General features: G+C 46.3%; 1 long non-coding RNA gene across 1 annotated transcript; it reads left to right on the top strand.

Annotated features, from left to right (window-relative positions):
• The first annotated feature begins 9,300 nt into the window (after nucleotides 1–9,300).
• Nucleotides 9,301–11,939, top strand: LOC128473031 (uncharacterized). The gene is made up of 2 exons (XR_008346241.1): nucleotides 9,301–10,369; nucleotides 11,827–11,939. It is a non-coding gene; the product is annotated as an uncharacterized LOC128473031 (long non-coding RNA).
• The last annotated feature ends 2,549 nt before the right edge of the window (nucleotides 11,940–14,488 follow it).

Raw genomic sequence — 14,488 nt, 5'->3', positions numbered from 1 at the left:
GGCAACCTGGTCGGACCATGCCCCTTTATCTCTTTCCCTGGCTTCCCACCTGCCCCGTCCCACTGGGGGCTCATGGCGCCTCAATGAATCTGTTTTATCTGATGTGCTGGCCCGCTCTGAATCGCTCGAAGTCCTCCGCTGTTATTTTCGGGAGAACTTACTCCAAGGTACCTCTGAATTAATGGTCTGGGAGGCGCACAAATGTGTGATTAGGGGACATTTTATCAAGGAGTGCTCTCGGCGCAAACGCGCTGAGCGGGAGAAGATAGATAAGCTCTATACTGATATAGCCTTGGCGGAGCAGGCGCACAAATCTTCCATGTCGGGAAGTGACCTGCAGCTCCTCCTGTCTCTTCGGGGTGAGCTGGCCTCAATTCTCAACCGCAGACTGCACAACTCCTTTCTGAAAACCAAGGCACTATATTACGAGCATGGCAATAAACCAGGTAAACTCTGGCTCGGGCGCTGCGGGCTGTACGGAAACCCACCTATGTACCCAAGATCCGCTCCTCGAGTGGTCTCCTTCACTAGCACCCTTCTGATATCTCTCGTTGCTTTCAGAGTTACTATGAGGGCCTCTACAATCTCCGCTCGACCCCTCCGGGCCCCTCCCTTCCTAGTCAGTCAGCAGACATTAGGTCATATTTGGCTAAGACTATTAAACGGACTATCTCGGCGGACGACGCAGCCACACTAGACTCCCCAATCACACTACCTGAGTTTTTATTGGCCCTTAAGTCTTCCCCGGCTGGGAAATGCCCCGGCCCAGATGGGCTTCCTCTGCGCTATTACTCGGAATTCAAGGACGTATTGGGTCCTCACTTTGTGAGTGCCTTTAACTCTATCTTAACTGGCACTAGTATTCCCGATCATACTCTGTCGGCCTCGATTACCCTGATCCCTAAAGAGGGTAAAGAGCAATGCAGCAGCTATAGGCCAATCTCGCTTCTGAGCGCAGATCTGAAACTGTTGGCCAAGATCCTGGCTAACCGTATTAAGCCCTTTTATGTCCTCTCTGGTCCACCCGGACCAAACCGGCTTCATCCCTGGGCGTGAGGCTAGGGATAGCACCATTAGGGCCCTTACGCTTATGCACTACGCCAAGCACACCGCCACTCCGACTATATTGCTTTCCACGGACGCAGAGAAAGCCTTCGACAGGGTGGACTGGCCTTTTATGCTGTCCACCCTGACGCACATGGGTTTCGGTCCTGGTCTGCTGACCTGGATTCGGTCCCTGTACTCTACTCCCTCGGCTCGTGTCCGTGTTAACGGCTCTCTTTCGGGTTCCTTTGCTATTTGGAACGGGACCCGGCAGGGCTGCCCACTGTCCCCCCTGCTTTTCGTGCTTTCTGTTGAGCCCTTCCTCCAAGCTGTCCGGATGAACCCTGACATCTGTGGGTTACGGGTCGGGGGTACTAATCATAAGATTTTGGGTTACGCAGATGACCTCCTCTTTGTTATCACCCGCCCTCATATCACTCTCCCGAACATCCTCCGAGAGTTTTCAATATATGGTGCCCTCACCAACTTTAAACTCAACGCCTCCAAGTCCGAAATACTGAACGTGAACTTGCCTCAAGAGGTGGTCTGTCCCCTGAAGGCCTCCTTCCCTTTTGCCTGGTGTAGCTCTAAGCTCAAGTATCTGGGGACCTGGTTGACGTCTGACTTCTCCCAACTATTCCACTATAATTTCTCCCCTTTGCTGACCACTATCCGGTCTGACCTGCTGTCCTGGAAGTCGTTGACGATCTCCTGGTTGGGTCGTATCAATGTGCTTAAAATGAACATCATGCCTCGTATTCTATACCTGTTTCAGACCCTCCCTGTTGCTATCCCCCCCTCTTTCTTTGCCTCTCTGCGTGCAGCTTTTCTGCGGTTTGTCTGGGGCTCTCGAGCCCCTAGGGTACGCCTGGCTACGCTGATTCTCCCCAAATCTAAAGGCGGTTTGGCGTTGCCCTGTCCCCGCACTTATTACAGAGCATGCCATTTGTTACGTGTGATGGAATGGTCCCATAGCCCTGCACATAAACAATGGGTGGCCATGGATTCCGCTTTGCTAGGCCTTCCTGTGTCCTCTTTACCATGGCTTGTCTCCCACTGCTCGGGGAGTGGCTTTGCCTCATCCCTTCATACGGGCTACCCTTGCGGTCTGGTCTCAGGTTCTTAGGAGGACACAGCTATCCTCTGTGCCCTCGCCTCTGACACCAGTTAGGTATAACCCTGACTTCCCTCCTGGGATGAGTGGTGCCTTCCTTTCGCCTGTGTCTGGGGACGGGAGGTCGGAGATCCGCGCTTACCTCTCTGGGGCTGGCCTTAAGCCTCTGGATCAACTTTCTCGCCACACACCCCCTTCTCTTCTGGACATGTTCCGCTATGCCCAACTCCGCAACTTTGTGCGGTCGTTACCCCGGAGGCACACTCTGTCGCGTGCACTCACTGTGTTTGAGGACCTCTGTGTTGCTGCTGAGCTCCCGCCCCATGGCGTCTCGCGGCTCTACGGTCTACTTCTTGAGGCGTCTAACCCGGTGCCTCCTACGTTCATGGGACGGTGGGAATCTGAGCTGCAGGTTCCCTTTACGGCGGAGCAATGGGAAAACATATGCGTCCTTACCCACTGTTGTTCCGTGAGTACTGCTGACCGGGAAATGTCTTACAAGCGCCTGGCTTTGTGGTACCGACCCCCAGCATTAACATCCTTGTACCGCCCTGACGTGCCGAACAGGTGTTGGAGATGCGACGCCTCCCCGGGCTCTCTCCTGCACTTGTGGTGGCAGTGTCCTCGCATAGCTCCCTTCTGGAAATCCGTTCATGCCCAGTTGCGACGCCTCACAGACAGCGAGGTTCCATTCACTCCGGAGTTCTGCCTTCTTCTTCATACCTCCCTCTCGGAACGATGGTTCCGCAGGTCTATTACGCGCCATCTTCTCACGGCGGCTAAGGCACTCATCCCATTGCACTGGGGTGACCCTGCTCCGCCTACCTTCAAGGAGTGGGTCCTCCGGGTTGAGCAAACGAGGGTCTTGGAGGAATTACGTTTACTCGCCACGGGTGCGGAGGCAAGATACCAGAAGACCTGGTTTTATTGGCTGGAGTTCGTCTCCGGCCCTGCTATCTGCCCCCTGTTGGATTAGTTGCACCGAGACGCTTTTCCCTGGGTTGGGTCGGGGTGGTTGAGAGGCGTGTATTTTATCTCCCTTGTCCCCCCCCTTTTATTTCTTTATTTATTCCTTTTTTTTTTTTTAATTTTTTTTTTTCCTGAGTTCCTTTCTCCTCCGCCTGGCGCTTCCTCCCCTCCCCTGTACCTCTTCTTCGGTTTGGGGATGCTGGCGCCCCACTGTGTCTGTTATAACACAGCACCTCTCTGGCGTACTACAAGCCATTCTCCTATGTTCTGCTGAATATGACTCCTTGCCTCGTGCCATATGGCCTATTGCGCATGTGTGTCCGCAGCTGTTCTGCGCCTTGTCCCTCATCTGCTATCTTGTTTTGTGTTCCTTCGGGTCTCTCACTTTGATACCCTCTTTTCGTCTTTCCCCTCTTTCCTTTTAACCTCCATACCCCCCTCTCTTCTCTTACCCGTCCTTGTCATTTTCCTCCCCTTGGGAGGCGTTTACATGAGGGCTTCTTCCATAGCCACACTTGTGCTCACACAGTGGTTTTTGCTGTATTCTGTGGATCCAACAGTTATGTCTTATTGCACGTATTTCATTGCCCCTTGACGTGAAGCTCTTCACTGTACCTATGTGAGCTGTTATTATGCAACATGTCTTTCATATGATGTGATGTGTTTCTTCGGGTCTCCCACAGCGATGCTCTCTTTCTGTTTTTGCCTCATATCCCCCCTTTTCCTTCTGTACCCTCCCCCCCCTTTTTTGTTATGTACTGAAAATTCAAAAATAAAGAATTTTGATTTACCCTAAAAATGACAGAGAGAGAGTCGAGAGAGAGTCGAGAGAGAGTCGAGAGAGAGTCGAGAGAGAGAGAGAGAGAAAGAGAGAGAAAGAGAGAGAAAGTCTAGAGAGAGTCTAGAGAGAGTGAAAGTCTAGTGAGAGTCGAGAGAGAGAGTCGAGAGAGAGAGAGTCGAGAGAGAGAGAGTCGAGAGAGAGAGAGAGAGTCTCACTGGCACCGAGAGAGAGAGAGAGAGAGAGACAGACACACACTCACTGGTACAGAGAGAGAGACACACACACACACTCACTGGCACAGATAGAGAGACACACACACTCACTGGCACAGAGAGACACACTCACTGGCACAGAAAGAGAGAGACACACACTCACTCACTGGCACAGAGAGAGAGAGAGAGACAGACACTCACTGGCACAGAGAGAGAGAGAGAGACACTCACTGGCACAGAGAGAGAGACACACACACTCACTGGCACAGAGAGACACACTCACTGGCACAGAAAGAGAGAGACACACACTCACTCACTGGCACAGAGAGAGAGAGAGACAGACACTCACTGGCACAGAGAGAGAGACACTCACTGGCACAGAGAGAGAGAGACAGACACTCACTGGCACAGAGAGAGAGACACACACACTCACTGGCACACAGAGACAGAGACACACACTCACTGGCACACAGAGAGAGAGACATGCACTCATTGGCACAGAGAGAGAGACACACACACACACACTCACTGGCACACAGAGAGACACACCCACACACTCACTGGCACAGAGAGAGAGAGAGAGACACACACACACACTCACTGGCATAAAGAGACACACACACACTCACTGGCACAGAGAGAGACACACACACACTCACTGGCACAGAGAGAGAGAGAGAGACACACACACACACTCACTGGCATAAAGAGACACACACACACTCACTGGCACAGAGAGAGACACACACACACTCACTGGCACAGAGAGAGAGACACACACACACACTCACTGGCACAGAGAGACACACACTCACTGGCAAAGAGAAAGACAGAGAGAGACTCACACACACACTGGCACAGAGAGAGAGAGACTCACTGTGAATTATCTCTTAGATTGAAGTTTTCTTCGGCCTCCATAATATTCTGTATTTTCAGGAGTTCTGTTAAAGCTTCATCCTCACATCACGTAGTTGTAAAAGAAACGGCAGCCCAGACCAAACAGTCACATGATCTGCTGACACATGATCACATGATCTGCTGACACCAGAGTCCTTCCACTGGGTAGGAACTAGCTCCTCCCTTTCTAATAGGGAGCGCCTCCTTCCCACTAACAAAGTTTTCCATGCTTCGAAGCCGCATGGAGTTCTGACACCGGAGGATTCACCGGGTGAGTTTATTGCGCAATCCTTCCCGGGCTTCCCTTCCTGAATGTTTGTTTTCAGCTTCTGTGTTTCTAGAACTCGGTAACTCAGCGTTTACAAAGATCGTCAGTCTCGTGTTACATTCAGGAGCCGTATGTCTGTCCCATGCATGTTTGATACCCACCCTGTATTACCCTCTACCACTTCTGTTGGGAGGCTGTTCCACTTATCTCCCACCCTCTCAGTAAAGTAAAACTTCATTCCATTCCATCAAAGCCTCTGACCCGCTAGCCCAACTGGAGTCGAGCTATCAGACACTTTCAAATCAGTGGTGAAGCCATCAGACGCTTTTTCTTTAGATTAGCAAAAGGTGCATTAGACCTGGAAATGTGATAATAATCATATAATGTTATATAATAATCATATAATGATATAATAATCATATAATGTTACAAAATAATCATATAATGTTATATAATAATCATATAATGTTATATAATAATCATATAATGATACAATTCTGAGTGGATTAGGCAGAGTTCTCACACAAATATATCTCCCTGCAAAATTACATACATTTATTAAACAAATTAAAGCTAAATATCCGCTCATATCCAGCAAATTACCTTTTATAACATTTCTGCATATATTACAAAATTCGGGACGTACTAAACAGTATATTTTCACATGGGGATTATGGGTGGAATATTATAGTTACACATGGTAAGGAACACATTTGTCCTGTTTCTGATAAGAATATGGGTACAATCTTTTTTTTTTTTACATGGGGAATATGGGTGGAATATCATGGTTACAGATGCCAAGGAACACATTCAACCTGTTTCTGTTAAAAATATGGGAATATTATTATTTTTACATGGGGATTATGGGTGGAATATTACAGTTACACATGCTAAGGAACACATTTGACCTGTTTCTGATAACAATATGGGTATAATATTTTTTTTATATGGGGATTATGGGTTGAATATCATGGATACAGATGCCAAAGAACAGGTTTGACCCATTTCTGATAAAAATATGGGATTTTTTTTATTATTTTCACATGGATTATGGGTGGAATATTATAGTTATGCATGCTAATTAACACATTTAACCTCTTTCTGATAAGAATATGGGAATATTATTACTTTCACATGAGGATTATGGGTGGAATATCATGGTTACAGATGGCAAGGAACACATTTCACATTTTTCTGATAAAAATATGGGAATATTATTTTTTTTACATGGGGATTATGGTTGGAATATTATAGTTACAGATGCCAAGGAACAAATTTAACCTGTTTCTGATAAAAATATGGGAATATTATTTTTTTTACATGGGGATTATGGGTGGAATATCATGGTTACAGATACCAAAGAACACATTTGACCTGTTTCTGTTAAAAATATGGGAATTTTATTATTTTCACATGGGGATTATGGGTGGAATATTACAGTTACACATGCTAAGGAACACATTTGTCCTGTTTCTGATAAGAATATGGGTATAATATTTTTTTTCCATGGGGATTATGGGTGGAATATTATAGTTACACATGCTAATGAACATATTTGACCTGTTTCTGATAAGAATATGGGTACAATCTTTTTTTTTTTTTTAATGGGGATTATGGGTGGAATATCATGGTTACAGATGCCAAAGAACATTTTTTACCTTTTTCTGATAGGAATATGGGAATATTATTTTTTATATGGGGATTATGGGTGGGATATTATAGTTACACATGCTAAGTAACACATTTGACCTGTTTCTGATAAGAATATGGGGATTTTTATATTTCCACATGGGGATTATGGGTGGAATATCATGGTTACAGATGCCAAAGAACAGGTTTGACCTTTTTCTGATAGGAATATGGGAATTTTATTTTTTTTCCATGGGGATTATGGGTGGAATATTATAGTTACACATGCTAAGTAACATATTTGACCTGTTTCTGATAAGAATATGGGGATTTTTATATTTCCACATGGGGATTATGGGTGGAATATCATGGTTACAGATGCCAAAGAACAGGTTTGACCTTTTTCTGATAGGAATATGGGAATTTTATTTTTTTTCCATGGGGATTATGGGTGGAATATTATAGTTACACATGCTAAGTAACATATTTGACCTGTTTCTGATAAGAATATAAGAATTTTATTATTTTTACATGGGGATTATGGGTGGGATATTATAGTTACAGATGCTAAGGAACATATTTGACTTTTTTCTGATAGAAATATGGGAGTATTATTATTTTTATCAGAAATGGGTCAAATATGTTATTTAGCATGTGCAACTATAATATTCCACCCATAATCCCCATATAAAAATAATAAAATTCCCATATTCTTATCAGAAAAAAATGCGTTCCTTAGCATCTGTAACCATGATATTCCACCCATAATCCCCATGTTTAAAAAATATATTCCCAGATAGTGCTAAAACAGGTAAAATATGGTGTTTGCACATACATGTACAGTATTATATCAATATGTTGATTACATAACATTTTTCTGTTATTTCTATAGAATTTACTATGATTCCGTTATAAAACTGTATATATTTGAGCAAGTAAATAGTTAAATATTTGCAGCTTCTTTTTGCAATGTATTTGTGGCAACTTAGTATCAAGAACTACCTAAAAGAACATTCTGTGATTTACCATGAGTGTAAAAAGTATACTGACACCTATTGATAGATCTGAGCATTGCAGCCAATCATCCCATCATCCCAATATGCTGTTTAGTACATCCCCACCCAGATTGCATCCGCAGGACCTGCCTACCACCCAGACTGGAAGCATAGGACTTGCCATCTTTGCCCCAAACAGCCTCACTGTGGCATCTTTGCCCCCCAAAACGCAGTCATCAGCTTGAGATAAAATGTTTGGCAGTGAGGGCGGAGAGGAGTGTGAAAAAAGAAAAACATGGTTTTTCTGCTCTGTGTCATTTCTAAAAATATTAGTTCAGTGACAAAAAATGTATTGTTTTCCTGGCATGTTTAACCTTTAGTATACCGGAAGGATAAGCAACCTCTTTTATTTTCTCCAAAATATTGTAAAAAAAAAATCCCTTTTTTGTCCATTTCTTTTTAGTAATATATGGAACGGAACAAATACTTCAAAGCAATGGCCTAGTCCAATAAGATGCCCCATCTCTAGAAGCTCGCAGAATGTCTGTCTCTGAAATGAAGCTGTTGTGTTGGGTAAGTCGGGGTCACAGTAATGGAATTCACCATTTCCAAACTTTACACCAGAATCACTTTCTCTGTTACCCCCTATAGCTGCGCATTAACCCAGCATTGCCCGCTCCGCATCGATCGCTCCGTCCTGTCGGACGCATAGAAACAGGTTATAAAGATATATGGACTTCTACCCCTTCCTCCCACCCCCTCTTCCCCCGGGGCTTCCTTTACATCCCAAGGAAATGTCTCTACCTCACCGCGGAGCTGACTCTCGCTCTCCCGGCCGACTCATAGAAGTGGATGATCAGATGCCCCGATATTCAGGGGACAGTCCTGTGATTGAGAAATAAAGCGGGTGTCTTTATATGCTTTCCCCGAACCCCTTTTTAAGCCTAAACACAAAGGTAGTTCTATGTTTAACCCCCTAATTGCTTTTTATTTTGCTCGGTATTTCAGCCACGCAATAGCCGCCACTTATAGAGACCCCCCGAGTTCTATCTATTGGCTTCCCCTGTGCAGAGCGATACCCCCCGGGTATAGGTTTCACTGGGATGGGGGCAGCAAATGGTTTTTGTACCCTTTTACATTTGTACTGGGAGGGGTACGGGGTATTTGGGATATTTTTAACTCTTATAAACATTGCTTTAATGCTTTCAGGTTTTTTAGTGCCCCAAATATCATATTTCTTTGCAGTTTTTACCATATGTAAGTTTAAGATTCTTCTTTGCCATGTCTGACGATCCCACAGAAATCAGACAGAACCATAGAAACACACAAATAGTTATTTGCGGAAGTCAAAAACTACATTAAACTATTTTTTTTGCAATTTAACCTGCGATTTCTTCTCCAATTAATTGCACGTGCAAATGGTTTTATGTTCTGGGGGCCACATCAATTCTTTACATATTACCCAATCATATTGTATGTTTATTAATAATACTGGATTAGGGGTTTTTGGGTAGTGAGGGTTTTTATTTGAATCATTTCTTTAACGTGCAGTCAGGGGTGAGTATAGAGTTACTGGCACCTGGGAGCAGGATTACTTTGGCGCCCCCTCCTGGCAAGTAGCCTACAAACTAAAACACACTAACATGCAAACCCACTCTAACACCCGCACACACACACGTTTATCCTTCTCTTAATCTAAATTTCTCTTCTTTGTCTTTTTATCTCTCCCCTTTGTCTCCATTCTATCTCCATCTCATTATTGCTCTTCTTTCTCCCCATCTCTCCTCTTATTCAGAATCATTATTATATTTGGCACCTTCATCTTTCCATTGCCTCTCCCCCCAGTAACTCACACATGCACTGGCACACATTTCTACACACACTCTCGCATGTGCACAGATGTACACACTCACACCGACACACACTTTACTAATGTGCACTTACACAAAGACATACATGCTCACACACAAACACACTGGTGCTTAAACACAAACATACACATCTGTGCTCACATACTTCCACATCCATGCTCACACACACATCCATGCTCACACATACACACCTGTGCTTACATACACACACGCATACATATAAATGCTGACACTTACACATACACATCTGTGTTCACACATACGTGCTCACAAACACACATACATACATACATGCATGCTCACATACACTTTTCCTCCTTCCCCCTACCTGTCTCCCTCCTTCCCTTACTCAACCCCTTCGCTTAACAGATTTTCTTGACTGCTTACATGCTGTCTGAGAAGCCACACGTTTCACCACAGGGTCACGTAACGCCAGGTCACGTGACACCTCAGCTAAATGCGAGGCAGCACGCACAGCGTACGAGCAGCCAAGAAAATCCGTTCCTTCTCAGGAGGAATGGCGAATCGCATCAGTGCCAGGCTCCAGGAAATGGGGGTTTTCGATTGGCTTAAACAATCTCAAATTCAGGTTTGTGTATACGTTCATGTATACTGCGCATGATTCCGCAAGTTCCCCTGAATATAAATAGAGGTCTGATTATGAGACTAAGATCCAGATCCTCCGCACCGCTGCAGGGGACCTGGATCCCCCCCCCCATTTAACACCCCCCCACACACACACTTACCGGTGCTTCCTGCTGTATTGCCGGGGCAGCGAGTTGACGTCTACGCGATCCGCGTAGACAACGTCCGCTGCAGCCGGAAGGAGGTGTGGCTAGCAGCGGGGGTTGTCTGCGTCCGTCGCGCATACCTTCCTCAACTGTCAGAGATCAGAGTTCCCCGCACCGGTCTCTGACAGCCGGGGAAGGTATGCGCGACGGACGCAGACAACCCCCGCTGCCAACTCCACCTCCTTCCGGCTGCAGCGGAAGGAGACGTCAACCCGCTGCCCCGGCAATACAGCAGGAAAATGGAAGCACCGGTAAGTGTGTGTGTGTGTTAAATGGGGGCATAGGGCATTTCTGGAATGCCTTATACCCCTATATGCCACTCTGGCACTTAGGGGGTTAAAAGGCATATTATGGGGCAGAGTGGCATATAGGGAGGTATAAGGCATTTCAGGATGCAGAGTGGCGTTAAGGGGGCATTTAATAGAGCACCCTGCCTCCTGAAATGCCTTATACCTCCCTATATGCCACTCTGCCCCATAATATGCCTTTTAACCCCCTAAATGCCAGAGTGGCATATAGGGGTATAAGGCATTTCTGGAGGCAGAGTGCTCTATACAATGCCTTTTAACTCCCTTAATGCCACTCTGCCTCCTGGAATGCCTTATACCTCCCTATATGCCACTCTGCCCCATAATATGCATTTTAACCCCCTAAATGTCAGAATGGGATATAGGGGTATAAGGCATTTCTGGAGGCAGAGTGGCACATAGGGGGTCAAAAGGCATACCATGGGGCACAGTGGCATATAGAGGGTTAAAAGGCATATCATGGGCCACAGTGCCATATTGGAGTGGCAAGCCTGGGGGCAGATGTGCGTAACTGGGGGACAGGTTGGAAAATACAAGAAATAAAAACAAAAAAAATATTTTTCTCAATCATAGCTTTTATTAAAAAAAATAGTTTACATGAATTAACATTTACTGGTAAAACTTTTTTCCTTTGGGGTCGTCTTATATTCAGGCTTTTTCTTTTTTTCCTAAGTTAATATTCAGATTTTGGGGGGTCGTCTTATAATCAGGGTCGTCTTATAATCGAGCAAATACGGTATTTGGTGCATATGCAGGAAAACATGCATAATTATAGAAAATATGAATTTATAAACTCGCTTGCTGACCTGGCAGAGTAGTCCAGGGGCCTGGTTTCAGAAGAAGGCTAACATCCAGCATGGAACACAACAGAAAAACACCAAGTTTTCATATATCTGCAATTTGTTTTAATTTTTTTTTGTAATAATGCTGTAATTTTGCTGTTTTAGGTCCATGGCATTGCTGTCTCGCTACTCCTGCTTCCCTGGGCACCATGCAAAGGTAAGAATCCATCAATTCCAGAAACAATCGCTGTCTCCTCAAAATAAACAAATCAAAATAAGGACCGGGCCTATCGGGGGGGGCGTGCCTGCTGCCTATCGGGGGGGCGTGCCTGCTGCCTATCGGGGGGCGTGCCTGCTGCCTATCGGGGGCGTGCCTGCTGCCTATCGGGGGCCTGCCTGCTGCCTATCGGGGGCCTGCCTGCTGCCTATCGGGGGCCTGCCTGCTGCCTATATGCGTGAGACAGGGGGACGGATGCCTGCGGGAACCCGGGCCCGGGGTTTGTGGGGGGCAGGCAGGCTACGCTCGTTGGAGCCCCAAGGGCCGCGTGTGACAGGTTCTATACGCAGAGACGTGTGTTTTTATAGATTACAACGCAGCTCAATGAGGGCTTTTACATTTTGGTTGACGTATTATTGTTACCTTTTATTTATTAAGCGCCAACAAATTACACAGCGCTGTACAATATAAACGGCTCAGCTGGCACCCATAACAAGTATACATTAACGTATACAGACACAACAGGAGTTGCCAAAAGCCCAATCATGGTGTGGATAGCGGTTTACAAGAACTGGAGAGACCCCATGAATGGAGTCAGAGGTCCCGTGACGGGAACGACCTATACCCCGACTGGGTACACCCGCCGAACGTTGCTTCCTCCGCCCCATGGCCACCGGGACACCAGCGATTAACCCCTTCACTGTCAGACAGAACCAGTGTGCAGAAGGGGCTGCTTTACCACTGTGGCTAGCCGAAGCTGAGCTACACAGTGGGGCTATTGTACTGAAAAGGACAATAAGTGATCATAGCAGAGGACAGAGCTCTTCAGGAACCTCGGCGGAGCTGCAGTATACAGAAGTATAGCAATACAGCACTCTACCGCCCTGGCAAGAGCAGTGCCAGGAATTACCCCAATACCAAGACAGGACTCGTAGTAAGGTAAAACAGGAACTCTTTATTTGGGAAACACACGGGCTTATATACAGTCCAACACAGTAAAAAGGCCAGAAACTATGTCCACATAACCCCACCCTGCCCAGACAGTCCGGCCCCATACTCTGGCCACCGAGCCCCGCAAGGTCTGTACAACCTTAAACCGTAATTTTCGGGGTGATCCTGAAGGAGAGGCGGCGATCCCGGGGTACAGATGGATAGCACGGGGTCCTGAGGATATCCTGTCCAAAAAGTGGCGGGATCGGTCAAAGGCAGCAGTTCAAAGTTCCCCTGGACGAACCGCGAGGTAGCCGGGCACGGGTTCCGTAACCGCAGCCGCTAACCCCCGTTCTCCTGGAAGCCCCATCGGCCGGGAATCTACAGAAGGCTCCCTCCCCGGAACTCCCCTGGTCAGCACCCCCACCACACGTGGGGTATCTCAATACGATACATACCACATATACGGGGAAAATACATAAATCACCAATAATCTTTATATCCACACATTTTAACCCCGGATGGTCACAACCACTACTACAATCAGCACCGATTAACCCGGGACCGTCACAGGTCCGGACTGGCAACAATCAGTAGCGAAAGATTAGCAATGTTGGCAACAGAGAATTGAAGAAGGCCTAGGCCGGCAGAACCCATGCATAGGCAAGCGGCCGTGGTCATAATGAGTATATATAAAAGGAAGTAAGCCCAAGACTGTTACGTATTCTCTGTCTCAAACCCATTTCTTACCCATGACTTGATTTCTGGACGTTTATATTTTCCACGTCAACCACCGAGAATCTTGCTGTGCTGGAGGATATTTTCAGGACCTCTGCCCTGTAGCTTGTAGACGGATTACAGACATGTTGGGCATTTTGCATTAATAACGAAGCCGATTAATACCTGGCGTTATCGGACTTGTGTTTGTGGTTCCTGCGTGTCTGAGAACTGGCTGGTAGTTCGTTGAAATAGACAGGTCTGACTACCTCACCGTTCTCCAGCGCTGGTGACCTTGGCTTGTATCAGACTACGATTCCCGCCTGTTCCAGTGAGTGATTACTGATCCTGTGTCAGGAGCCATGGGGGGTTTGAACCGGTGACCCTGCGTCTGTAAGGTAACAACATGTGACCTTTATGACATCAGGCTGCTTTCTGGTCGCTGGACATGGATATAAGATGTCTACCTGCTTCTGACACACCTGTAATCAAGCACCTTCATAACCCAGGCATGCTCCCAGCTTCCGTGCCCCTGATTGCGTATCCTGTGGATTACTGCATCATAATGTAGCCCCCCCTGTGGCCCCTTCCTCAATGATAAGATGGAATTCACACATGAATTAGCGCTGCTCTGGAGGTTGGGGTGGATTGGAGAAGCTCGACAGACTGCCTACTACTTCATTTTAAGTCCTACTGAGTCTGCAGCAGAAGGCTGTTCATTTTTTTGAGTTAATAATTAATTGATCACAATTGGGACGGAGGACATTAACCTTTTACTGACCAAGAGATGAAAGGAGCGGCGATAGAGCATAAGACTGGTTTAATGTTATTTTGTTGGTTGATGTTCTTGGCGTTACTGCTCTGTGACGATGCCCGGTGGGAACCAACAGCGGATCAAACTTTTATGCTGGACGTTCCACTCCGGACTTGTTTGAAGACAGCAGCGAGTTCTAGCGTAGTTTT

The sequence above is a fragment of the Spea bombifrons genome, chromosome 2 (assembly GCF_027358695.1).
Source record: "Spea bombifrons isolate aSpeBom1 chromosome 2, aSpeBom1.2.pri, whole genome shotgun sequence".
Lineage (NCBI taxonomy): Eukaryota > Metazoa > Chordata > Amphibia > Anura > Pelobatidae > Spea > Spea bombifrons.
The sequence above is the reverse complement of the archived record's forward strand: the minus strand, read 5'-3'. Positions and strand labels throughout refer to the sequence as shown.